Raw genomic sequence first — 26,180 nt, forward strand, 5'->3', positions numbered from 1 at the left:
CTCTTATTGTCGCTGGTCTCTAATAAGCGCCGGGCTTCAGAGGGGACGTGGCCAAATAGTAGCCCGTCTCTAACAGTAGCCAGTTCTTTGATAATTGCCTACTAGCGTACATTGTAAGCGTCTGTATCTTTGCGCGTGTAATACATGTGCATGTCAGCACGTTGCATATATAAGGAATACGGATATACCGGTTTCTAAAACTGCTTCATTTTCGTGCTGGGTTGACCAAAATACGGACAAACCTGGAAGAAGAGGAAAACGATAGTGAACTGGACAACAACAAAGCTGTCATTGTGGATTCGGACGACGAATAGCAGCGAAAGGTACAGAAAAACATTGCCATTTATCTTTAACAATCTTATGCAGCATGTGAAATTCAAACAAAAGTAGCTGTTTGTAATATTAGGCAATATTTTTGTGTACCTACATGTACCAACATGCATGAAAAAAATATTGCGTTCTGAATGTTTTTAATAATGGCCGGTCTCTAATAAGCGCCACTATTGGAGCATATACGGTATGCAATATGTATCATAACAAAATTAGACAGGTGCATAAATTTGGGAACCCCAACAAAGATAATACATCAATACTTAGTTGAGCCTCCTTTTGCAAATATAACAACCTCTAGATGCCTCCTATAGCCTTTGATGAATGTCTGGATTCTGGATGGAGGTATTTTTGACCATTCTTCCATACAAAATCTCTCCAGTTCAGTTAAATTTGATGGCTGCCGAGCATGGAACATCTAGAACATTGTACTTCTCCCTCTGCATGAATGCCTTTGTAGATTTTGAATTGTGTTTTGGGTCATTGTCTTGTTGGAATATCCAAACACTGCATAACTTAAACTTTGTGGCTGATGCTTGAACATTATCCTGAAGAATCTGTTGATATTGCATTGAATTCATCCAACCCTCGACTTTAACAAGGGCCCCAGTCCCTGAGCTAGCCACACAGCCCCACAGCATGATGTAACCTCTACCAAATTTGACAGTAGGTAGCAGGTGTTTTTCTTGGAATGCAGTCTTCTTCCGCCATGCAAAGCGCTTGTTGCTGTAACCAAATAACTCATTTTTTTGTCTCATCAGTCCAAAGCACTTTGTTCCAAAATAAATCTGGCTTGTCTAAATGAGCATTTGCATACAACAAGCAACTGTGTTTGTGGCGTGAATGTAGAAAGGGCTTCTTTCTCATCACCATGCCATACAGATGTTCTTTGTGCAAATTGCACTGAATTGTAGAACAATGTACAGATACACCATCTACAGCAAGATGTTCTTGCAGGTCTTTGGAGGTGATCTGTGGGTTGTCTGTAACCATTCTCACAATCTTGCGCATATGCCGCTCCTGTATTTTTCTTGGCCTGCCAGACCTGGGTTTAACAGCAACTGTGCCTGTGGCCTTCCATTTCCCGATTACATTCCTTATAGTTGAAACTGACAGTTTAACACTAGAATTACCAGAGCCGACGAAAAAACTGGTAGATCTAGCCCACTTTAAATCCGTTCACACCTCTCCGCCAGCGTCCTTTGTCCTCTAAATGTGCCGATAAAGACAAGCTACAAGCAGCCAGCTATTCCATCCCCCCACCAACTTAGAACGTGCACAAACTTCTCTCAGCTAATGCTTTGATTGATTAGCTGGGAGTGAAGTGGAGTTTTACAGTGGAAATAATAGATTGTTATTTGGAACACACGCATTTCATGCGTGTTCCATTTTTACAGTAATCCGTGTACAGTAATCCCTCGCTATATCAAGCTTCGGCTTTCGCAGCTTCACTCTATCGCGGATTTTATATGTAAGCATATCTAAATATATAACTCGGATTTTTCGCTGCTTTGCGGGTTTCTGTGGACAATTTACTTCTGGTACAAGCTTCCTCAGTTGTTTGCCCAGTTCATTTGATACAAGGGACGCTATTGGCGGATGGCTGAGAAGCTACCCAATCAGAGCACACAGTTCCTGTGTGCTGATTAGCTCAGCAACGGAGCGCTGAATTCGATTCCACTGCGTTAACCAGGAAGTCTCATCTCGCTCATTCAGCATCAACGTGTTTCGCTGTGTAAAGAGTTAACTGTTGTGTTTATCTTTGTGCATAGTCAAGCCCTTTGTTATGGCTCCAAAACGATCTGCTCCTGCTTCAGGAGCCGTGCCCAGGTGCCAACAGAAGATGCTAACGATTACCGAAAAGGTAAAAGTTTTGGATATATTAAAGTAAGGGGACAGCTACACCGCTGTAGGATGCCATTACGGCATCAATGAGTCCACGATTCTTTTTATTTAAAAAGGAGGAAAAGAATATAAGATCTATGGCCGCAGTGTCCTTTAACCAGGGCACAAAACAAGTTGTAAGTGGATGTAATAAGGCAGTAGTCCAGATGGAATCTGCTTTAGGGATTTGGATTGAAGACTGCCGGAAGAAGAACGGAGGTGCTACACATTCGTCTGAAGAGGCTCCTTTAGAAGAGCTGTAACGCTCTCCTTTGTTGTGCAGTAAAATTAAAATCATCATTATCGGACAAGTCGTCGTGTTATTGTTGTTGAGTACCCATAACTAATTTTCTATGTACTTAGTACATGTACGTACGTTTATTGTAACTGTACACATATTTTATACAATTTTTCTTGCATTGTAGGTATTTATTGCCGGTGGCCTGTCTATCATAATGGCTGTAACAAATATGATATGAGATCTAATCAGTAATATCTTAAAATAATCTCATAAAGCACAGAGAATCTATTAATTTAGGTATGTTTATAGGTCTTAAATTTCATGCTGTTTGGCTTGCTCTCTCTCTTAGGGGTGGGGATCAATTTGTTCTTAACTCAAATTTTCTTTATGTAAAACTTGATTTGTATGGAATGCAATAAAATTAATAAAAATAAAAAAAAGAAACCACAGCATAGAGAGAAGTGTGTATATTGTAACAGGTACACACGTAAATTTAGGAAGGACGATCCTTGCGCGTGTGAACTGTTAACATTTGAATCTGATGATTGCATATTGCGCTGAACTTACTACTCTGTACCTATTCTGTCCTCTGCATGTCCTGGAGTACAAAAGAAACAGCATACAGCAACATGTGGGGACTAACAAGATCGGGGGGGAAAAAAAAAACATGCAGTCACTGATTACAAACCGCAAGATTGAAGAAAGAGACGATATATGTGAAAATATCATCGCACTAATGCAATATTATTTGAAAACGAACAGCATCAGATCAGGTTTAAATATACACCCGATCTGACTCCGTTTGTTTTCAAATAATATTGCGTACTGTGCATTGAAACTGCTGCACTGAATAAGCTCACGCCTTCTGTAACAGTGCCAGCGTGTATTCAAACCTGATCTGACGCTGTTCAGATTGGCGTCATCCTGCCAATCACCAGTCCTTTAAAGAAACAGCACAGCTTACAGAGCTTGATAACGCTACACCGTCCAGATCTAAACACTGGCGTGGTGTATTTGCCCAAAAAAAGTCTAACTTCATTCTCGTACCATTGCTCGAGTACTAAAGTGTCAGCAGGTATTTTTCGTGGCATTACACGTGTAATTTGTGAGCAAGCCCTTGACGATAAAACAGAGGAAGCTCTGCAGTATACTTGTGCCTTTATGCTGTAGGAAGATAAATAAATAAAGTAAAACTAGCAAAACTAAAAAAAGACACTAACTTCGACAAGTACTACACATTTACAGCGGCTGTTACAAATGCAAATCAAATGTATGCTTTTTATTGTATAATATTAACAATAAGAACAGCTCACTACTCAAAACATTTATTTTGGGAGACATTAAGACTCGATCCCAGAACCTTCTGAATTGGAGTCAGCAGCTCTAACCAGTATACTACCCCAGAAGTAAGGCAGAACATTTGTTCTGTTATACTTGTATCTTTTGTGAAAGTGTTTCTTTGATATTTGGAATTCAGGCTTCACACATTATACACTTCATGTCTACATTTTGTCAATTATTACTAAAACATGAAAAACGTTTCTGTTTTAATGATGTGTTTACTGTGCATAGATCGCTGTAGACACGGAACACACATGAAATGCAAGTGTTCCAAATAACGATATAGTATTTATAAAAGGTGTCATTTTGCTTAACTTCTAACTCTATACAACTCTAAACAACTGACACGCAGGTAAACAGATTTAAGCTGAGAAAACTGTGCGCCGGTGGGGGATGTGATAGCAGACTGCTTGCTGCTTATCAACACATTTAAAGGACAAAAGATGCTGATGAAGAGGTGAGAAGTGTTTTAAGGTGGGACGGATCTATGAGTTTTTTTGTAGGCACTAGTAATTCTAGTGTTAAACCTCTTTTTTGTAGCCTTCCCCTAAACCATGATACTGAACAATCTTTGTTTTTCCAATCTTTTGAGAGTTGCATTGAGGATCCCATGCTGTCACTCTTCAGAGGAGAGTCAAAGGGAAGCACAACTTGCAGCTGACCCCATTAACACTAGAATTACCAGAGCCTACGAAAAAACTCGTAAATCCGTCCCACCTTAAATCGCTTCTTAAAACCGTTCTCACCTCTCCGCCAGCATCTTTTGTTAATCTGAATGTGCTGGTAATTCTAGTGTTAAATACCTTTTCTCATGATTGGAAACACCTGTCTATGAAGTTCAAGGCTTAATGAGCTAATCCAATCAATTTGGTGTTGCAATTAATCAGTATTGAGCAGTTACATGCATTCAAATCAGCAAAATTACAAGGGGACCCAAATTTTTGCACAGCCAGTTTTTCACATTTGATTTAATTTCATACAACTAAATACTGCTTCACTGCAAATCTTTGTTCAGAAAATACCCCAGTACTCAGATGTTCCTATCTGAGAAATGAAAGACATACCACTATTATCTTTTTTGTTAGAAATGAAAGACATAACACTGTTATCTTTTTTGTTGAAAGTAGAGTAAATTATTATGCAGGCTGAGAGGGGTTCCCAAACATTTTCATATGACTGTCCATGCACTGCATACTGAAACACACACAATGCATACTTGAGGTATTTATACTACAGTACATACTGAATATATACACTGCATACTGAAATGGTTAAACTATATAATGAAGTGCATACACTGCATACTGAAATGGTAACGCTTTATACTGAATCATATACACTATACTATTGAAACAGATACATTATATACTGAAATGCATACACTGTACCTTGAAATGTTTACATTAGACACTTAACCACATACATGGTATACTAAAACACGTGCCCTGCATACTGAAGTACTTACACTATATATGGAATGACATACACGTACACTGAAATGCATACACTACACAGTATACTGAAACATATACCATACACTGAAATGCCACTACATACTAAAACTGTTGCACTTTGTATTAAAAAGCATGCACTTTATACTTAAACAACATATAGTGAAACACATACACTCTGTAGTAAAATTTATACATTCTAGTGGTTTAATTACTCCACCCACTGAGAACGAGCAAAAACATTTTTTTCTAAAGAAAGGCGCATTTTCCGGAATGTTCTGTCCAAGATGTAAATTGATTTTGCATTAATGGCTTAGTTTTTTGCTTTGGCTTTGATTTATTAAAATGTATTATTGGTAGTGAGAGACTAGAGACACCTCAACAAATTAAATATTTTAATTGAAAAAATTTACATCTATGGAGCATTATTCAGAAGACATTGAAATCTGTCACAGAAGTTAGGTTTATCTTATTATAAAAGAATTTAACAGAAACACAAGGGCAGTAAAACAGGCATAGGAAACCAGGGATTTGCTCTTGTTTTTTTCTAGTTAAAGTTTTTAGTTAGTGGAAGACCAAAGTTTCATTCCAAATTGATTGACGTTATACATCTTTCTCAATTTTGCTTCACTTTTTGGATTTAATTCACGTATTTCAAATGATGACAAATTTTAGGAAGCTTAATGAAATTTAGTGAAAGAAAAAATTAAAGCATAAAGTGAAATGGTGCTCACACACCTAATTAAAAATACCACCTGCATAAAATAATAAATTGTTTATAGTAGTATTGCTTGATATACATTTGTGACATGTTCACCATTAATTTGGTACCTTTATTTTAAAAGTTGTAATTTTTATTCATTTATTTGGCCTCCTGCAGAATTTCAGATATATCCCACAATCTTTGCCCCTATTTTTTTGTTATAAACCTGAAAAACTGACCAAAGAAAAAATGGTTCACTTTTCACCTGAGAGAAGCAAAATGATGACTGTGGAACTTTCCATTGTTGCATTTTGGAGGGATTTTTTAATGAATATGGAAGGTAAGAATGTATATCTCAATTTTTACAATAGACAATGTGTAGATAAATAAGTACAATCTGCTGTTATAATGTTGATTGAATGATTAAAGCAAGTGGGGTTTATGTAATAATTACTACTCTGTCAAAATCAACACCATAAAAAGCAACAAGCGGAAATCCTTTTCTTGCTCATTGTAGTATGAAGTTTTAGACTTTTATAAGTGACACATGATTTAAATATGCATTCTATTAATTAAAACTTTAATTTTTGGCTAGAATTCTTAAAAGACATCCCTATAACACTGATTTCACCCTTTTAGCACTTTAAAATTTCTTTTTCATATAGGGGAACCATTAGAAATAAACTGAATGATGTTACAAAATAATGGTATGTGCATTTCTCAGTGTTCTAAACAATTGCTGCCGTCAACAATTTTATAACTGCTGTTAATTTAGCAGATTTGATGTAGAAAAATTTCATGCAACTTTGAACTACACTTATAGTTAAGAGATGCACTTTATGCATGTTTGGTGATGATTCCATTGCCAGTCTCTCATTTTCTTTTTACTTTATTTTCTGTATCAGAAAAGGGGACATCAACCACAACAGAAAAGAAAAGTCATATTTGCTACAGGTACTGAATATATACTGTACCTCTAGGTGGCTTGTCACAGAAACCTTCCATTGAGTCAGACTGTTCTACTATATATATATATATATATATATATATATAGATATAGATATAGAGATAGAGATAGAGATAGAGATAGAGATAGAGATAGAGATAGAGATAGAGATAGATAGATAATGTTTGAAATAAACCAGTTGTCAACTGAATTTGTCGCCCACTTTCATTAATTAATTAATCATTAATCTCTCTATTGTGAGAGCTGCTCTGCATAGAGCTATTTACCTGAGATAAAACAAATAGGTTTTTTTTTTTGAGGGTTTTTTTTTTTAACCAGTTCACACTTCTGTTACACATTTGTTAGTGAAAGACCAAATTTGATTTCTGTGTTGCAATAAATATAGTAAATAAAAAAGAAAAAAAAACAGGAATATATTTTTTTCTAAATTTAGGCATGTTTATTTTCAACTAAATAAATTGTGTATCGTTTGCTTCAAAATTTATTTTAAACTTTATTTTCAGATTAAAGACAAGATTTTATATTTTTGACATGCAAGTGCTAACTGAACTTGGAGATAAACATTGTTTGCTGAAATATGGCAAGATAATACTGGATATGATTATTAGTGTAGCTTTCTTTAATGCTGATATTAATAACAGTTTACACAGAATAGTAACAATACAAACAGTAAATAAATATTTAAATAATGAACTTTGCAGTTATTTCTGATTTCATTTTTGACTTACACTATTTTGGTGATGTTTGGTACATTATCAAGGTACTAAGCGACGTTTCTCCATTGAGTAATGTAGGAGTTTTTACTTTCTGGGGCACAGCCTAATTTATTCTTTACTTAATCACTTTTCAACAGGTTTCTATAGGTCTTTTACAGTTGATTATTTAACAAAAAATTAATGGAAACACAAAAAATATTTACCACTGTGTCTAACAGAAAGCCCATAAAGTTGAAAGGATTATTCAGTTTCTTCAAACAAGAATAAAACTCTGTCTTATTAACTAATCAGAACAAACCCTTAAATAACTTTTACATTTGAATGAGATCATTTTATGATTACTGTCCATATGCATATAAGAAAATGTTACATTTTACCAATAACTTCATGAATCTCTGTTAAACTAACAAAGTACATAAGCCGTTTATAAAAAGATTGATATAAAATTTACTAGGAAAAAATTCAAATTAAATACGATGGACAAATGTTTATTGTAGAGGTTGTATACTTGGTCTCCTTGAAATGGTTATCAAATATGACTAAACAATCATATCAATAAATAAGATAATTATTAAATTACTAGGGGGCTCCGCCCCCTGCTCACTTCGCTCGCCCACCCCCGGGTTTGGTTAACTGGATATACAATTTAAAGAGATTGTTATTTTCATGGGAAGTTTTACATACTCTTTCGATTCTATGTTGCATCGCTTCTCTGTGATCATAAATATACACCAGAGCGAATTGTGGTTTCTTCGAAATGAAATTGGTCTTAGCTTTAATTGTTGTGGGACCACAGAATCTCATAGCGTATGGTCCATTATTGTGCATTGACTGATGTGAATGTGAAAAGATTATTGTAGACTCTGATATTTTGACTGTAGTGTTTGTGGTTTTCACTTTCACCAAACAATAAATCTTTCAATTTTTGCAGATACGCCTCTTCATTGGGAGGCAACACTGCTTTTCCCTGATGGCTACACAAATTAGACGATCTACAAGTCTCCGACTTAAACTTTAAAGCCAAACAATATCTACATACTTCTGACATATCAACTATGTCCATATATTGGATCCCATTTTTGTGTTCCATTATTTCACTGAGTAATAATTTCTATTTGTTTGTGCTAATGCAATCTTTATTATCTTTTTTTTTTTTTGATACTTTTGAATTTTCCGCCTTTCATACTCTTTAACTTGCTATGCATGTGTATTGCGCCAATGTTTTTGAATGTCTTTATGAACTCTTTTATTTCTGACCCCGTTTAGACCTACGAGGTTTTCAATTCCACTTGGTCCGGGCTGATTATTACTTTTCTTATTTTCAGAATTTGCACATAGATTATTATTGTTCTTTTGTGCATTCTTTTTGCCTTCTTTTCGATCCAACGCCTTTGTGTCTCTTTTTGATGCACAGCTCTTTCTTCTTTGCTTAGTTGTTCACCTGCCATCTAGAACGTATAAAATTTTTAAGAGCTGGGAGCACATGAAGTGTGTCTGATAAAAGCGTTCCAACAACTGTGAGGTTAGATGTCCGTGATCTTGTTTTAACCTTTTTTGTAAGTAGGGTGTGACGTGCAAAAGTCACCGTCTCATGGGTTTTGCTTCCAAAGGTTGCAAAGTCTAGACATGCGGGATGTCAAAGTGTCTTTCCGAGAAGGTCACGTCTCGACACAAGATTTTTTTATTATAATAGAGAGACTAATTTTTATGATATTGAATAAAAGGGAACAAGTATGACACTCTTTACAAAACAGTCATCCGTGAGCTTTATTTTCGAAATACAACAGAAAGTGGCAATAGTATAACATCTGAAATGCCTAGTAAAAGAGGTGCAGCTGTCAGGCCTATGTACAGTACAGTAGATAAGTAGTATGCGGTTTATAACTCAATTTTGTTTTGAATTTTTAAATCAATTACTGAAACCGATTAGCCAAATGGTGTTGGGTTTGTGCATTTCTGGAACAGATGCTTTGCAAAAACATTAAAATATATTATATATTTATCATACCGCAAAGCATTTGGGCATAACCCGATGTTAAGCTCTTCTTCTAATTGCTTGCCTTCTGCGGAAAGCTCTCCTAATTGGATCAATATGCCGAAGACACGGATGAGTGTACAATCGTTGCCCTTGAAAACCATGAGATCTTAGGCTACCTGTTACATAGGTTTCATCTGCATTTGGGGTTCAAGTCAGGACCTCTCGAATAATATTACATAAATGAATGTCTAATACCTCAGAAAACTGCTGAGAACATACACCAGTTTGTGTCCTTGTGTTAATACCAAAAATCCTTGAAATTCTTTGCCTAATGAAAAAAAGTAACTGATTTGCTCAGCAGATAGATAGATCGATAGATAGATAGATAGAATACTTTATTAACCCCAAGGGGAAATTCACATACTCCAGCAGCAGCATAATTATAAAGAACAATATTAAAGAGTGATAACTATGAAAGTATAACAGACAGACAATAATTTTGTATAATATTAATGTTTACCCAAGGGGTGGAACTGAAGAGTCAATAGTGTGGGGGAGGAACGATCTCCTAAGTCTGTCAGTGGAGGAAGAAAGTGACAGCAGTCTGTCGCTGGAGCTGCTCCTCTGTCTGGAGATGATCCTGTTTAGTGGATGCAGTAAGATTTTCCATTATGAACAGGAGCCTGCTCAGTGCCCGTCGCTCTTCCACGTTTGTCAAACTGTCCAGCTCTGTGCCTATAATAGAGCCTGCCTTCCTCAACAGCTTGTCCAGGCATGAGGCATCCCTCTTCTTTATGCTGCCTCCCCAGCACACCACCGCATAGAAGAGGGTGTTATTGCAAATGTAGGTGTTCCAAGCATTCCAGATTGTACTAACTCCAGCATACTTCAATTACAATTACAAATATCTTCATTTGTAAGATACAAGCAAATAGTTAGCAACTGAAATATTGAACTACAGATTTTGTAAAAATATAACCAGCTCTTGCCTCCAAATACATCATATTCTGAGTATACGTATAAAAATGCATTAATGACTTGAAAATGATCTCCTATATTCCTGTATGCATGTTGTCTTAAGATGGCACAGTGGCACAGTGGTAGCGCTGCTGCCTCGCAGTTAAGAGACCTAAAGACATGCAGGTTAGGTGGATTGGCGATAATAAATTGTCCCTAGTGTGTGCTTGGTGTGTGGGTGTGTGTGTGGCCTGTGGTGGGTTGGCACCCTGCCTGGGGTTTGTTTCCTGCCTTGAACCCTGTGTTGACTGGGATTGGCTCCAGCAGACCCCCATGACCCTGTGTTCGGATTCAGCGGGTTGGAAGATGGATGGATGGATGTTGTCTTAAAGAAGCATCACATGAAAACTCATACTGATGTATTGTCTCCTGGCATCCTCCTAATTTGGTGAAGTATTAAACAATACCTTCAGCATTAGAGGCTTCATTTATTAAAAACTAGGGGGTTTCGCCCCCTGCTCACTTTGCTCACTATCCACCCTGCCGGCGCTATGCGCCAGCAACTTCACATCTCTGCCGCTCGCGTATATCGATTTCACTTTCACCAAACAACCAAACTTTTAATTCTCGCAGATACAACAAAACTTTTAATTCTCGCAGATAGGCCTCTTTATTGGGAAGAAACACTACTTTTCCCTGATGGCAACACAAATTAGACAATCTACAAGTCTCCGACTTAAACTTTAAATCTGAACAATATATTCAATCTCTTTTCACTGTTCCGTTATTTCACCAAGTAATAATTTCTGTTTTTCGACTCTATATTTGATATTTGTAAAAATGTATCTATTTGTATGGAATGTTGTGTGATTTCAATAAAATCAATAAAATGTAAAAAAAAAATTCTGTTTGCGCTAATGCAATTTTTACTATCTTTTTTTTTTTTGATACTGTCGACATATCGTAATTCCATTTCTCTGACCTGCTCTGCATGTGTATCGCGCCATTGTTTTTGAATTCTTTACGACGTTCTACTTTGTCAACTACTCTTTGTCTCTTATTACCGGCCTCGGGCGTGGTTAAATCTCGTCTCGCGGGACTGAAAGTGTCTCTCTGAGAAAGTCACATCTTGTCTCTCTTTCCAAGATTTTTTTTATTATAATAGAGAGACATTTTCCTGCCAGATTTTTATTGATACTACTCAGAATCTATTACACACTGCATAAATTTGAAATGGAGTTTAAATATTCTCATATAAATCAAAGACTTTTTGATATGGAGTGTATGTGACTCTGTGTTTAAAGTGTAAAGCATGTTTCATTATACTGTGTATGCATTTCAATACTGTGTATGTGTGTCAATAGACAGTACAGTATATACATTTGCTTATGCATTTCAGTATACAGTATATTCATATCACTATACAGTGTATGTGTTTTATTTGACAACTTATACATTTAACTATAACATTTTAAGTATTTCAGTTTGCAGTGTATACAGCTCACTATAGAATACGTGTTTCATTATTGAGTGTATTTCACTATACAGTGTATATGATTCACTACAAAACATATGTTCCACTGTACAATGTAAACCTTTCAGTATACATTGTGTGCATTTTACTCTACAGTGTGTTTCAGTATGCAATCTATACATTTCACTATAGAACAGTGTGTTTTGGCTTACAGTATGTTTCACTGTTCAATGTATGTATTTCACCATATTTCACCATACAGTGTATATGTATCACCATAGACTGTAGTTGTTTCAAAATATAGTGTACTCCTTTCACTGTATAGTGTAAGCATTTCACTCTGGAATGTATACATTTCAGTACGCAGTGTAATATATATATATATATTAAAATCTTGGAATATTTCCATTTCACTGTATGCATTTTCACTTCAGAGTGTATGCATTTCAGTAGTGTATGCACTGTTAAGAATGCTGTATGTACTAAAGGGCACCTCATATAGATACGCACCTAAATGCAGCTAAGTCTCTGTAGACAAACACAAGCATATAATTAAACATAATTTGATCAAATTAAAAAGCAAAAACTTTATCTTCTCCCTCTCCTGCCCGAATAAAAGACTTATAAACTGAAAGTTACACCACAAATAAAAAAGTATATGTTTTTAGGAAGTTTAAAAAACGATAATTATTTTCTATTTTGGTAAAAAAAAGAAATGGTAAACGACTTTTAGTCAAACATTAAAAGCACTTGCTGCAGGTTCAAGAGGTATCTTTCGAATTGTCTGCCGTAAATACGAGAAATCAGCATATCCTCTAATATTCTGAGACATTACAAAGTGAAACTGAAAATTCCCGTCCGTGCACAATGCATTAAAACATTACAAACAGCACACCAACTTGCAGAAGGGAATAACTAAGTATTTGAAACAGGATATTGAATGCCTTAAACTAACAGATAGAAAAACATAATTCAATTTACTTGGATACCCTTTAAGGTAAAACAACGTATTAAATGCGTAGGCATTGGTAAGGCTGCTAACCTTTACATACAATGATGTACTAAAAACAAAACTAGCGCCTTCTTTCTATTAAATAAACGAGGCAGCACACATTCAGTCATATAAGTGATTTTTGCTGATTTGACATAAGTACTTGAAAAAAATCTAATCCAGGGTCTTTTAGTTTTCAAAAGGACACATTTCTTTTAAAGTTATTACACGAAGGACTGCGTGACACTGAGGGTCAACAGCACCAAACTTTTCATCAGTTTTACACATATTCGGTAGAATTAAAGTGAAAGAGTAAAACCGATGGTAACAATGATTTGTCAAGCGTTTATACATCACTGACAATAACAGAAACTGTGTTTACTCTAGAGTGAAACACACAAAAAATGGTTTTCACTTCCGGGTTCTAAGGTTGAATGCCGTTTTCGTACCGAGTACTTTTCACCTCCAAACAAATAACCTACTACTTGTTCAAACGTGAGATGCATAGTTAATAGAAATAAACATCAGCCTTTCAAAAAAGAATGCCCACGTGAAGAACACGAAAGAATGTAATGAAAATGTTAAGTTCTGGTTGTCCTACCTGGAAAATCTGGCTGCTTCTGACAGACTCTGGTCACGTGTTGCATCTCAACTGCGTGGAGAGCGTCATCTTTTCCTGGACGCCTAATTAGGAATGAAAGGGGCGGGACCACAGGCTAATGGAAAATAAGAGCAGCAGTTTAGGCACATTTTTAGTTCCGTTTTCTGCTAAGTGGCTATCCATTTTCTAACCCGCTGAATCCGAACACAGGGTCAAGGGGGTCTGCTGGAGCCAATCCCAGCCAACACAGGGCACAAGGCAGGAACCAATCCTGGGCAGGGTGCCAACCCACCACAGGACACACACAAACACACCCACACACCAAGCACACACTAGGGCCAATTTAGAATCGCCAATCCACCTAACCTGCCTGTTTTTGGATTGTGGGTGGAAACCGGAGCGCCCGGAGGAAACCCATGCAGACACGGGGAGAACATGCAAACTCCATGGAGGAATATTTCAGACAAAATTAAATAAATAAATAAATGCGTAAATAAATAAAAAATACTGTGAAATGTGAGCATAAATAAATATATGTGTCATGAAATGAGAGCATAAATAAATAAATGTGTCACGAAATATGTTTTTGTTGCTTATTTATTTATTTAATTTTGTCCGTAACATTCCTGCAAACCATCATGAAATACGACTGAAATAAAATGTTACTTTCACTCGTCAAAGTTTGGAGGGTGGGCTCTAACACACCCTCTAGTTACTGTTTGGTGAATGGATAGCACAGAAATGAATTAGAAAAATACTACTGCCGATGAAATGGATTCTGCCGAAGATATTACGTATTTCAGAGAGAGAATTAAAGATTTATCGGAAGACATTACAATGTTGGCGGCCCTTTTAGACTCCGATATAGATTAAACTATTTTTGAAATTATACTCAGTTCAAATATTAGCTGGAGCTGCTTTGGGCATTCCATGTCAAAGTACCTAAACTAATACAGCCGTTGCAGCTTACCGTATATCAGACTGGCTAATTCGCCTTGTGATCGTTTTCTCCGATACACCATATAGATATGCAATCTGTCGTACTTTTAAACCGAATAACAGAAGGTGTTCTATTGACTCAGCTGGGATGTCAAAGGATAGACGTCCAGAGCAGGGAACTGCGTTACCTGAACTGGAGTGTAGTCCTGTCCGTTCCATCTGTTCTTCGATAATTTCAAAAATAGTTTAATCTATATCGGAGTCTAAAAGGGCCGCCAGCATTGTAATGTCTTCCGATAAATCTTCAATTCTCTCTCTGAAATACGTAATATCTTCGACAGAATCAATTTCATCGGCAGTAGTAAGCATTTTTCTAATTAATTCTTGTGCTACCGATTTACCAATCAGTAACTAGAGGGTGTGTTAGAGCCCACCCTCTCAACTTTGACGAGTGAAAGTAACAGTTTTATTTTAAGTCGTATTTCATGACGGTTTGCAGGAATGTTACGGACAAAATTAAATAAATAAATAAATAAATAAGCAACATAAACATATTTCGTGACACATTTATTTATTTATGCTGTCATTTCATGACATATTTATTTATTTAGGCTCTCATTTCATGACACATTTATTTATTTATGTTCACATTTCACAGTACTTTTATTTATTTGCGCATTTATTTATTTATTTAATTAATTTTGTCCGAAATATTCCTCCATAGGCTGACAGTAAGTACCTTGTAGGCATAAACAGCTGCAAATGTGGTTCACGCATACATTTTACTGAACATACATTAACGATAAGATAATGTTGCTTATCTTGTGTCTCAATATTCATATCTTTTTAAGTTACATTACTTCTCAACAGGTATATACGAAAATCATATTACAACATTTGTGGAAGCTACGATTTGTGATACAGTTTGCATATTTGTATCTGGAAATCCAAAAAGGGAAAAAAATGAATCACGCATCTTAAAATAATTTTTTATTCATGTACTTTCAACCTCTATCAGGAGTCATTATCAGAAGAAAACGATTAGACATAAAGGAGTATAGGAAATAAGAATAGACAGTAGGTGGATATGGGTGAGGGGTATGTGTGGTTGGGGGGATTAATGAGGTGGGGTTTGGAAGGTGTAGGTCATAAAGTCTTATTTATTATGTGCATGTTCTTCTTTTCAAGCCTGCATATGCTAGGTTCATGTCCAAATGTCTGTTAATTGCATTTTCATTGGATAGCCACGATTCAGTTCTCTGAACATTTGTATATATATATATATATATATATATATATATATATATATATATACACATACATACAGTATATATATAAATCTATTCTATAAAAAAATCTTGGGTCAAGACGTGATCATGTCGGAGAGACACTTTGACGTCACTTGAGACATGATCAGCTCGGAGAGACACTTTGGCATCACGCAAGACTAGATATTACAACTTTAGGAGGCAAGACCTGTGCCTTGTCTCATGGTGAGACAAAAGGACAGTTGCTGTACAGGCTTTTAAATAATCAACACACAGTGCACAGCTTGACAGCAGCAAGTAGCAGCTGATCTGTGCGCATCTCCTTAGCATGCGTTCAGCCCCCTGCCACTTCACAACGTGAGCAGCAGAAACACAAAGTGCGCCCCGGGAGGAGAAGGGGGTTGGGCAAGCGAAGCAAGCAGGGGGCAAAGCCCTCTAGTGTATATATATATATATATATATATATATATATATATATATATATATATACATATACATATAAATAGTGGTATATGGCCGGCCATTCATCCCTCACACCGCCAGATGGAGCCCTCCCGGCAACATGGAGGTGGCCCAAATTCCAGCAGGGCATCATCGACCTTGGAGTTTTTTTTCAGAGTCCTGCTGGATACCGTGGGGGCCTCCAGGGGACGGTGCAGGGAGGCCCAGGGACTTGTACTTTCCATGTAGCCTGGAATTAATTCACAATTACGGGAATGGAAGAGATGATATACTTTCGGGCTGAAGAAAAGAGGAGTTTTGATCTGACCTGGGTCATTGACTATAAAAGGACTGTGGTTGAGCTGTGCTGGGAGGAAGGGTGACAACGCGTCTGGGAGTTAGAGGATTGTGATTATTGTATTGTTTATGAGTATTGTGGAGTGGAGGGTGTTTTGTGCACTTTATTATTATAAAAAGTCATTATTTTGGACTTTTATCTGCTGTCTGGCGTCTGGTCTGAGGATTCAAGGGGACGACAGTGCCTCCTATATATCCGAGGTGTGATCAAAAAGTATGTTGATGCAGAGCACCATCCAAGAGCAACACAAAACAATTCAATGAAGGTTCTAACATAACCATCCTACAGTCTAGTTTGTGACAAGTTTCAACTTGTTTGATACTGTCAGTCGTTTGTAAGCCACTGTGTGTTTTTCAAGTTTGTCAATAATAATGGATATCAAGCAATGCATTAATGTGAAATTTAGTTTCAAATTGCAAAAAGCTCAGGAAACCCATCAGTTATTAAAATCACTTTATGGTGACTCTCCCCCGACAATTAAGACTGTTTACAAGTGGTTTGATCGATTTCGTAATGGATCTGACTTGGTTGAAGGTGAGAAAAGATCAGGACATCCTTCAACATCAATAACCGAGGAAAATGTTGAAACGGCTTCATTCTTCATTATGACAATGCTCTTTGTCACACATCCCTTCCTGTATGACAATTTCTGTCGAATAAAAACATTATGCTGTGTCCAAATCCACCTTATTTGCTGGATCTGGCGCTGTGCGACTTCTGGCTGTTCCCTAAATTAAAAATGACTATCAAAGGCAAATGATTTAAATTCTTTGACGACATCCAGGCAGCCTGACAGCCCAACTAAAGACACTCAAAAGAAAACTTCCAGAACTGCTTCTCAAAGGGGTAGGAGCTTTGGGATAAGTGCATTTGAAGTGAAGGAGATTATTTTGATGGTGACTTGCAGTTATTAATCTTTTACTGCAATAAACGTTTCCTTTTTTGTCACACTTTAAATCGGGTTTATTTTAAAACCTACATATATATGTTTGGTATCATTCTTTTCAGAATTTATCAAACTTTAATGTGATGTTGTTACATTTTCAGATTCTTATTCCATTTTTATATTATAAACTAAAAAATATCATGAACTCATGTCCCGCAAGATGAGAGACTTTGTGCCAACAGATTTAACCACGCCCGAGGCCAGAAATAAAAGTCTAAGGGTAGATGAGAAAAACAGCTGCTGTACAGGCTTTAAATGTTCAAAGTGCCGCGCAAGATGCAGATCACGCAGCACGGCAGCAGCAGCAGCAGCAAGCCAGCAGCAGATCGAGCAAAGAGGAGGTAAAAAAAAATATATATATATTTGTTTCCCATTGTATCACCATTTAAGAGGGAGTTTCGGAGGAGCAACCGCGTCTCCTTGGGGTGCGTTCAGCCCCCCCTCTTCACAATGCGAGAGGCAAAGAAGCAAAGTGGCTGGTGCGCAACAGGCTGGGTGGGAGGGGGTTGGCAAGCAAAGCAAGTAGGGGTGAACCCGCTAGTACATATATACAGTGGGTACGGAAAGTATTCAGACCCCCTACAATTTTTCACTCTTTGTTATATTGCAGCCATTTGCTAAAATCATTTAAATTAATTTTTTCCCTCATTAATGTACACACAGCACTCCATATTGACAGACAAAGAAAAGAATTTTTAAAAATTGTTGCAGATTTATTAAAAAAGAAAAACTGAAATATTACATGGTCCTAAGTATTCGGACCCTTTGCTCAGTATTTAGTAGAAGCACCCTTTTGAGCTAATACAGCCATGAGTCTTCTTGGGAAAGATGCAACAAGTTTTTCACACCTGGATTTGAGGATCCTCTGCCATTCCTCCTTGCAGATCCTCTCCAGTTCTGTCAGGTTGGATGGTAAATGTTGGTGGACAGCCATTTTTAGGTCTCTCCAGAGATGCTCAATTGGGTTTAAGTCAGGGGTCTGGCTGGGCCATTCAAGAACAGTCACAGAGTTGTTGTGAAGCCATTCCTTCGTTATTTTAGCTGTGTGCTTAGGGTCATTGTCTTGTTGGAAGGTAAACCTTCGGCCCAGTCTGAGGTCCTTAGCACTCTGGAGAAGGTTTTTGTCCAGGATATCCCTGTACTTGTCCGCATTCATCTTTCCCTCGATTGCAACCAGTCGTCTTGTCCCTGCAGCTGAAATACACCCCCACAGCATGATGCTGCCACCGCCATGCTTCACTGTGGGGACTGTATTGGACAAGTGATGAGCAGTGCCTGGCTGTCTCCACACATACCGCTTAGAATTAAGGCCAAAAAGTTCTATCTTGGTCTCATCAGACCAGAGAATCTTATTTCTCACCATCTCAGAGTCCTTCATGTGTCTTTTAGCAAACTCCATGCGGGCTGTCATGTGTCTTGCTTCTCCTCAGTGTATGGAGTGTGGTGTCCCCAGTCTTCTTCCCCACAGCACTTCCTGGTGTGGCGGAATTGCTGAGGTCCAAGCCCTCTACCCGTGGCCCCCAACACAACCAGGGCAGTCGCTCCCTTGTGGTCTGGAGGAGGCACATATATACTGTGGGGTACAGCCCGGACACAGACAGGTAAACATGATGTTTTTTGCACCACACACGTTTATTTACCACAATATCTACAATAGAGTGCACAATCCCAGTGTCGCAGCACCAATCACCCCTTTAAGTCCAGGCCTTCACACTATGCCTCTCAGTCTCTGGTCCGCCTCCACTTTTATCCTCTACTCCGATCTCTGTCCTCTTCCACCCGACTCCAGCCATCGAATGGAGGGAAGCGGCCCCTTATATCCACACCTAGACGAGCTCCAGGTGCTTCCCGACACTCCTCCCCCGACACTCCCCTGTGTGGTCGGAAGTGTTGGCTGCGCACCCAGAAGCACTCCGAGTGTCTCCGTTCCACTTCCCCCCAGCACTTCCAGGTGTGGCGGAAGTGCTGAGGTCCAGGGCTCCAAAGGCATAGGGGTACCCCCTGGCAGTGACCATGGGCCCCTACAGGGTGGAGCTTCAAAGGTCTGTACCGGTGGCCCCCAAAGTTACCAGGGTGGTCGCCCCCACATGGTCTGGGGAAGGCGCAAGCCCTCCTCCGTTCCTCCTGGGCGTCCCGCCTGGTTCGACTCCCCAGCTGTCTCTAACAATAGTTATCACCATAGCGACTCAATATTCAAACATGTAACATATAAGTATACTTTAATTATGTGGCTACAGTATTATATTCAAATGTGAACATTTGTATATGCAAAGGGGGCAAAGTCCCTCAGAACAAGGCTCTTTTATCAATTCCAAGAGTCCTCCAAAAATGTTAACATGAAAATTTGATTTGGAGAATTAAGCCAATGGAATAATCTAGCAACGTCATTTAGACAGGGCCAGATTAAGGAACGAGGCTGGTCTTTGTAGCTAACCCTACACAAAATGCTATGAGTGCTATACACATCAATTTAAAGTTCTCAGAGTCACACAGAGTAAAATAAATGACCACTATTGAGCTTTAGTTTGAAAATAAATGGCAAAAATCTGAAGAACAGAAATATATTAAGGCTTTACTATCTGAATTTGTGAGAGACAGCGTAGTCTGTTTCAGACTTTCTATGTTTAATTAGCCATTGCTGCACAGATAACAAGTAACTAAGTAACCGTCACAAATCAAGGTTTGAACAGTCAACTATAGAACCCATTTGAAAATGACTACAGAAGCAGGAATATCAAATACTTTATAGGCCATTCTGTATATTACTAAGACAAATGCTATGCTTGCTTTTCAAAATTGTACTTTTCTGGATTTCCAGTTTCCAAAACTGGAGCACTTTCTATTGACATTAGAGTCAAACAATTTTGTCTTTTCTGTCCTATTGTGGATATGATCCTATTCTTGACTAGCCTGAGTTTGGAGAACATATACCATACCATACCATAGTTTGGAGAATCACATACCACTTGTATTTGTGACAGGCCATGTCAGGTAAAGCCTGAAAGCAGTGTCTACATTTGGGAAGTTGTTCTGGCAGTTTTTTTTTTTTCCTAAGAAGTTTTAAAAGCTCTGGAGAAGATGAATGCCTTCAGTGCTTATGAATCCTCCAAACTAGACAATCTACTAACCACTATATATACGCACACATACACCATACCATACAATTTTCTAAGATCCTGAGCAGGATCACATTGGAGTGGCAAACAGGTAAATATACTGTATGGATTTTCTGGATTTCAAAGTCAGAATATCTAAGGTCATTTATGAATATATAGAAGTATAAACTTGACTTAATATACAGTATACACACAGTATATTACCAAACAGTCAGGCAAGCAGTATCACCCAAAGACAAAAGGGGGGTTAAAGCAATACAGTGGAACCTTGGGTCACGAACGTCTCGGACCACGTACAAATCTGGTTACGACTAAAAAGTTTGCTAAACTTTTTCATCTGTTCACAACCACACACTCGGGTGACGAACAAGCCAGTTTCCCTTCCGGTACTTACGTGCCGATGATTTCCACACGTGTTCAGTCTCTTCCTGTGCATTACCTGTGCAGTGAGCGAGTGAGCGAGCGAAAGAGAGTGCAAGAGAGTGAGTGACAGAGAGAGAGAGCATGAGAAGGCAGTTAAAGAAGGCAGTAAGGCTGAGAAGGCAGTTAAAGAATGCACTGGGCTTGTTTTTAAAGAGACTGCTTCGAGCATTGTTTTAATCTCGTTGTATTTAATGAAGACATTTTTCTACTGGATTTTAAACTCAACTTCACTTCTGTTTTTATGGGATCATTTATTTATTGAAGGATTCTGAAAGCACTGCATTTTATTTAATTTGGACTTTGTTTTTGATTGTTGTTTTGTTGATTTTAATAAAAGCATGTGGCACTTTTTGCACCATCTGATTGCTCTATTGTAGTGCCTCACTGTCGTGCTCATCAGTAACATTACCGACGGTGACAGGTTTAGGGGCTCTCAGAAGCGAGATGGGAGTATGCAGCGAACCTGCATCTTCACAGACTTTACCTCAAAACTGTAATCTCCTCTCCACCCAGTTCCTCCTCACTTCCTTCATGCCAGAACTCAACTCATGCAAGGTTACTCTCATGTGCTGTTTTATGTGTCACTTTTTTCCCCTTCATCCTTCATTACACAGGCCCAGCTGGTTCCCCAGCCCTTGCTGTGGCTTCCCAAGTGCTCTTTCACTCACATTAGCATTGTTGGCAGGATTTGGATCCACTGGATTAGTGACTGAACTATTTCCAGATTAATTTAACAGATGTAATCAGAGCTCCATGATTTCTCTCTCTCTCTCTCTCTCTCTCTCTCTCTCTCTCTATATATATATATATATATATTATGGACACTTGGGGGCACTGTTGCTCCAGGAAGCCCAATAGACAGATGCTCTGGACACAAATTAAAAGCACTAAGAAGTCTTTTAATTCTTTTTTCTTCAAAATAGTGCCTTCTAGATAGATAGATAGATAGATAGATAGATAGATAGATAGATAGATAGATACTTTATTAATCTCAAGGGGAAATTCACATACTCCAGCAGCGGCATTCTGATAAAAAAATATAAATTTAAAGAGTGATAAAAATGCAGGCATAACAGACAATAACTTTGCATAATGTTAACGTTTAAACCCCCAAGTGGAACTGAAGAGTCACATAGTGTGGGAGAGGAACAATCTCCTCAGTCTGTCAGTGGAGCAGGACAGTGACAGTAGTCTGTTGCTAAAGCTGCTCCTCTGTCTGGAGATGATACTGTTTAGTGGATGCATTGGATTCTCCATGATTGACAGGAGCCTGTTCAGCGCCTGTAGCTCTGCCTTCTAAGCACCACATCCACAATTCTCTCTAATTCTCTCCTCCCAGCAAGCTCTGTTACACTCCCCCCCAACCCTGGCTCACTTGCTGGGTTTCCATCAGTCCTTTATATAGTCTTTGACCTGGAAGTGCTTCTGTCCACGTGACTTGCTAGCACTTCCAGGTCAGATGGGGAATTAGGTTTTCTTCAGCCCTGAAGTACTTCTGGGCTTCCGTCCTCGTGACTTGTGAGTACTTCCGGGCAATACAGGAAACAGAAATCCTTTTGTCTACCTGCAGCATATCCTGGTGGTACCCATGGTACCCAGCAGGGCTATGAAGCCGAACTCCATATCCCATGGTGCCCTGTGGGAATCTGGGGCATCGCTATGTTGCAGGGAAATCGCCATCTAGTGTCATGGATGTGTTGGCTGGGTTGAGCTGCCGGCTGTCCATCACAATATATATATCTAATATCTATACTAATAAAAGGCAAAGCCCTCACTCACTCACTGACTCACTGACTCATCACTAATTCTCCAACTTCCCGTGTAGGTAGAAGGCTGAAATTTGGCAGGCTTATTCCCTACAGCCTACTTACAAAAGTTAAGCAGGTTTCATTTCGAAATTCTACACGTAACGGTCATAATGGTCGATAATGGTCGACAACGTCCGCCATATTGAACTGTCTTATTTATGGCCCCATCTTCACGAAATTTGGTAGGCGGTTTCCCTGCACTAACCGAAACCGATGTACGTACTTATTTCGATGGTATGACGCCACTGTCAGCCGCCATATTGAACTTTCCAACGTCACTAATTTTCCAACTTCCCGTGTAGGTAGAAGGCTGACCCCATCTTCACGAAATTTGGTCAGTGGCTTCCCTGCGTTTACCAAAATCGATGTACGTACTTATTTCGGTGGTATGACGCCACTGTTGGCTGCCATATTGAACATTCCAACGTCACTAATTCTCCAACTTCCCGTGTAGGTAGAAGGCTGAAATTTGGCAGGCTCATTCCTTACAGCTTACTTACAAAAGTTAAGCAGGTTTCATTTCAAAATTCTACGCGTAACGGTCATAAACGGTCAACAACATCCGCCATGTTGAACTGTCTTATTCATGGCCCCATCTTCACAAAATTTGGTAGGCGGCTTCCCTGTGCTAACGGAAACCAATGTACGTACTTATTTCAGTGGTATTACGCCACTGTTAGCCGCCATATTGAACTTTCCAACGTCACTAATTGTCCAACTTCACGTGTAGATAGAAGGCTGAAATTTGGCAGGCTCATTCCTTACAGCTTACTTACAAAAGTTAAGCAGGTTTCATTTCGAAATTCTACGCGTAACGGTCATAATGGTGAACAACGTCCGCCATGTTGAACTTTCTTATTTATGGCCCATCTTCACGAAATTTGGTAGGCGGTTCCCTGCGCTAACCAAAACTAATGTACGTACTTATTTTGGTGGTATGACGCCACTGTCAGCCGCCATATTGAACTTTCCAACGTCACTAATTCTCCAACTTCCTGTTTAGGTACAAGGCTGAAATTTGGTGCTTATTTCGGTGGTATGATACCACTGTTGGCCGCCATATTGAACTTTTCAATGGTCTTTGTTACTTATGGGCCCATCTTCAAGAAATTTGGTACGTGGTTCCCAACGCTAACTGAATCCTACTTACATACATATATACGTCCATAGCCTGCAGCTCGGTCACCGTGTGAGGCAGCGTTGGGTCCCCCATCCTAATGCCTCCCACGTTGTTGGCTGCCTGCCTATATAAGGCCGTCCGTCGCTTCATTCTGTACATTCCCTTCCGTGCTTCGCCACGGGATTCACATCTCCCTGCTGATAACTACAGCCTTTTTATTTAATCCACGGCTTCTAGTTATTGTGTAGGTATTTTAGACTTACTTTACATTGTTCAAGTACCCATTTCCTTTATCATTCCAACCGTACCCCCATTAACATGTCTATCGAGGTGATCACCATCGATCAAAGAACTGTCACTTACCGAGTGGTTTCCATGCCCGGAGATGGCACCTACCTTTTCCATTGTCTTTGTTACATATTGCACGGCCATATCAGGCTCACTCTTGATATCCGGAGGAACATTGTGTCTTATGTATTGAATGACTGGGGCAGGATCAAGGTATGGACTGATGATGGTACAGGAGATAATTATACTACAGAGGGGCACTAGAAGAGTGAAATGCTTAAGCCCTTCACCTATGCATCTGCATGTGAGTTGGTGGCTGCCGGTGAATTGTTCGGTTGTCGCTTTCAAGTATACCGAAATGGCCAAATATTTTACACCTTTTGACAACCGCCAATGCCTCTTAAACATCTTAGATTCACAGGTGACGATTTCAGTAGTGGACACTTTGATGTTTATAAATGTTTAAACTCTCAAAAGCTGGATGTAAAGTTATCGATGAAACCGGTTGTATACTTACAATGCTTGACAGATGCCGAATGTCTCTTCAACACAAGTCCTACAAATACTGTCGTAATTGAAACAAACCATTAAACTCAAACCGATTATGACAGCAGCAATCCAAGCTGTGAGATTTGAAACAAGATTACTGTTCACATGGCCAACTGTACGTTGCATGCTCAAGAGTAAGCTCAGCGCACAGCTTGGTCATATTACAACCGGAGGGCCGAACTCACAATGTGGTATATAAAGAGATCCTTAACAAATAATTATTGGTATATTTTCCCTCAGTTTAAAAAGGTTTAATTTTCTTCTTAATAAAAATTTTAAGGCAGTACTTCGCCATTGCAAAGCGCGGGTATTTTGCTAGTATATATATATATATATATATATATATATATATGTATATATATTGTTGCAGGCGGCTGGGGGTGGAGCCTAGTCGGGACACCCAGGAGGATCGGAGGAGGCAATTCTCCAACAGCGGACGCGGCGGTGCAGGCTGCACGCGAAGTGAGGAGAGCCAGATCGCATGGGCTGGCAGGACAGGGGCTGATGAATGTCCTGGGTCCTAGCGCCCTTCGCTCCAAGCCCCGGCAGTCTCCTATCACTCTGCCGGGACGCAGACGGGGCTGGATTTGAGCTTTCACCATGCTCAGACCCAGACCGTCACAGCGTCCAAGAGGAAAAGGAGGAACTGAGGGGTCAATGCCGGTTCCTCCAATAGGATGGGACGTGTCGCTGGATGCACGCGTCCAGTGAAGGGACGTCCTCTGCAGAGGCAGAGGGAAACCCCTGGGCAGGTGGAGGAGGAGCCTGTGAGAGCGATCCCGCCACGGATGACCGGATGAGCATGGGACCTGCGGCGGAGGAGCCGAACAGGCAAGTCGTGGGCTGCCGGTACAGAGACCGGTGGGATGCTCGGTACGGGTGTCCAGGCAGTGCTTCTGGCCCTCCCTTTTGTCTTTTTGTAGGACCGAAGCCCCGACGAGCATTAGGACCGGCCCCGTTGGGAACCTGCCCTCCTGGAACGGGCTGCTCCACGGGAGGTCTCTCCACCGGAGATCGGATGGTGCCCCGGCTGGCGGGGCCTGTGGAGGCGAGAGTGATGCAGACCAGAGGGGCGTGTCAGCCTCGGAAGGGGTGCCGAAATGGGGCGTCCCAGGGTGCCGTGATGGACCCTGCGTACATAGTAGGACCCACTCTGGGGACGTGCAGCCCTCTCGGGATGTGTCGCTCAAACCGACATGTCTTTGCTGGCAGTGTGGCACTGTCGCAGGTGGCTGGGGGTGGAGCCCTGGTTGTATTGGGGGCCCAGTAGGGGTGGCGCCCCGGTGCCTG

General features: G+C 39.4%; 1 protein-coding gene across 2 annotated transcripts in view; it reads right to left on the minus strand.

The window, feature by feature from the left end:
- Window positions 1-13,728, minus strand: part of tbk1 (TANK-binding kinase 1) — a 242,608-nt gene extending 228,880 nt beyond the window's left edge. For both annotated transcript variants that reach the window (XM_039769963.1, XM_039769962.1), the window contains exon 1: window positions 13,635-13,728. The gene's annotated coding sequence lies outside the window, so the exon portion shown is untranslated. The remainder of the gene's footprint in view (window positions 1-13,634) is intronic.
- Between the last annotated feature and the right edge of the window lie 12,452 nt (window positions 13,729-26,180).

The sequence above is a fragment of the Polypterus senegalus genome, chromosome 11 (assembly GCF_016835505.1).
Source record: "Polypterus senegalus isolate Bchr_013 chromosome 11, ASM1683550v1, whole genome shotgun sequence".
In the NCBI taxonomy this organism is placed as follows: domain Eukaryota; kingdom Metazoa; phylum Chordata; class Cladistia; order Polypteriformes; family Polypteridae; genus Polypterus; species Polypterus senegalus.